We start from the raw sequence: 2,500 nt of genomic DNA, 5'->3' as shown, positions 1-2,500 counted from the left end.
TGTCCTTTGTAGATACGGGCATACCAATAGACGATGAAGGGAAATAACTCTGTCGGGTTTGTATGGGTTGTGAAAGAGTGAATACCCTTGCTTTTAGTGAGGCAAACTTTCCATAGCGGCCTGTCACTAGCGAGGGGTGTGTCTGAAACACGTGAACAAAAGGTACGTGTAGAAAGATTGCCTCCATAAAAGAAAGAGTATTCACTCTTTCACAAACCCACACAACCTCGACAGACTTAATTCCGGTGTAACACGAAATTTTTACTCCACGAAAAATTTACTCCGGAGTAAATATTTCGTACGAAATTCTTACTCCGAGTACACTTTTCGTATGAGAAAAGAACTCCCCAAGGCACGAAAAAATTACTCCCTCCACGAAATTTTTACTCCCCATTTTTTTTACTTCCAGTAAAAATCTCGTACGCAAAAATGGGATGCGGGCGAAGGGATAATGCCAATACGTGATCTCGCGCACGCGAATGTCGCGCTACCCTCCTTCCACGCCTTCCACCACCAAGACTAACAGGGGACAAGGGAGTATAAATTTCGTACACCTGGAATGGGAAGTTAAATGGCTCGTGTTAGGGTAAAGTAATTTATTCGTTTTTTATTCGTGAGGGGAGTAACATTCGTGTACGAAATGTTTACTCGGAACTCACCTGTCGTGGGGAGTAATTTTCTCGTGTAATGGGGGAGTGCTTTTTTCGTAAAGGGAGTAACATTTTCGTACGAAATTTTTACTCCGGAGTAAAAATCTCGTATGAGTAATTTTCTCGTGTTACACCGGAGTTCGTTTATTGGTGACACTGACGATTCTGGGCGTGATATTGTTTCTGCGTTTATGTCGTTTATGAATAACGAGTGACTTGTATGTTTTGTTTATTTGTCATTTTGCAAAGAATCATTCACAGCAATAATTTGCGCCAAACGATAAAGTGCACCTATGGTACTAATACCCCCAAAAAGCATGTATGTGTCGGGATCAGTGAATGGATTTGTAAACAGAAGATTGGACAGTTGTAATGCGCTGCATCCAGTTCTTGATCATCTGACTGTTATTTTCTTCGTATGTTCGTTATGAACACTTTAAAAATTATTGCATCCATGTGCAATTCACTGGAAATATTTCCTAATGTATAAATAACTCATTCTATCAATCCTTGCAGGCTGATAATAACGCATTAAAGTCAGGGAGGCTGGAAAGATATATCTAATCATTGTAGGCTCGAACTGCGCACTGTTGACAACATCCAGGGTAATATTGAAGTTAATTCTAATATGCTGACTGTTCGCAAATGATAACAGACATGTCAAGAACATGGATGTCAACAAGAGCCAGCAGGCTCACTCATTCCAAAGCAATAAATTCTGAATTAATCTGTCAGCGGTTATTTAAAGGCGCTTTTATTTTCTGTCTTTCTGTTTATGCGTGTGTGTGTGTGTGTGTGTGTGTGTGTATTTCTCTCTCTCTCTCTCTCTCTCTCTCTCTCTCTCTCTCTCTCTCTCTCTCTCTCTCTCTCTCTCTCTCTTTCTCTCTGTGAGAGAGGGTGAGAGAGAGAGAGAGAGAAAGAGAGAGGTTTTGTCATGGTTACTTACATGTATCGTTTAATTGTAACGGGTCAGTTGGCCTATACAATACATTTTTTTTAGTTCTGAGTTCTTCCTTGCTCAATCTCTCTCTTTTTCTATCACTTGCAATGTCTTTCTGTTTCTGTCTCTGTCTTTCTTTCTCTTTGGCCTGTCTCTGTCGCTCTCTCTTTCATATGTGCCCTTTCAACTCGACAACCTCGTGATCAATCCCGCGACCTCAATCTTCACCTCATCAGCGTACATTCGTTCTTACTTCTCAAGGTAAATATTATCCACACATAGTTACGCTGCTTGTGTAAAATGGACACTGACAAAAACACCACTCCTTTTTCCTCACGCTCAAGACTGTCCCAACAGAGCAAGCAACGGCAGGCGGGTAAGTTGGGTTAAAGAAATGCGACACCAACACGTACACGACATTCTGGTATACTCATAGATGTCAGGGACGGGGGGATTGCCTAGTCGCTAGCCGCGCTGGCTTGAAACCAGTTGTCGCTATCGGCGTGGGTTCGACCCCCACATCGGGAGAGATTTATTTCCCAGAGTGCAGACTCTCCTCGGTGCCCGAAGACCCCGTACGGGTGTGCACGATCAAGATCCCAAGATCACAACGACAGTGTGAAGTATTGGAAACATGAATAACCGCATGCAGAGAAATGAAAGAAAGCGCTGGGTAGCGCCTAATTGTATGGCAGCACGTTTTCCACAGGGAGTAAGAAGCCCTAATACCTATATAATAATAATAAGGCCTGTGCCTATACCAACACCAACACCACAAGAAACGCACACAACCAAGGGCCACCACTCACAACACGTCAACCACCTCAGACCCTTTACATGGGCATAGTATTGGTCTGCTCGTGTGGGTAGAGTTCTTGTCGATTTTGACGAATCCGAAGAATCTGGACAA

The 2,500-nt window shown here is 42.9% G+C and overlaps 2 protein-coding genes across 2 annotated transcripts in view; one reads left to right on the top strand and one right to left on the bottom strand.

Moving 5' to 3' along the window:
• Positions 1-1,378, top strand: part of LOC138949485 (aromatic-L-amino-acid decarboxylase-like) — a 179,761-nt gene extending 178,383 nt beyond the window's left edge. Inside the window, exon 13 of the mRNA XM_070321318.1 lies at positions 1-1,378. This exon is cut by the window's left edge and continues 2,232 nt beyond it. The gene's annotated coding sequence lies outside the window, so the exon portion shown is untranslated.
• Positions 1-2,500, bottom strand: part of LOC138949486 (zinc finger MYND domain-containing protein 19-like) — a 151,766-nt gene that overhangs the window by 40,017 nt on the left and 109,249 nt on the right. The gene's annotated exons all lie outside the window — the stretch shown is intronic.

This window comes from Littorina saxatilis, linkage group LG15 (assembly GCF_037325665.1).
Source record: "Littorina saxatilis isolate snail1 linkage group LG15, US_GU_Lsax_2.0, whole genome shotgun sequence".
Taxonomy (NCBI): domain Eukaryota; kingdom Metazoa; phylum Mollusca; class Gastropoda; order Littorinimorpha; family Littorinidae; genus Littorina; species Littorina saxatilis.
This window is presented reverse-complemented; position numbering and strand designations above follow the sequence as displayed.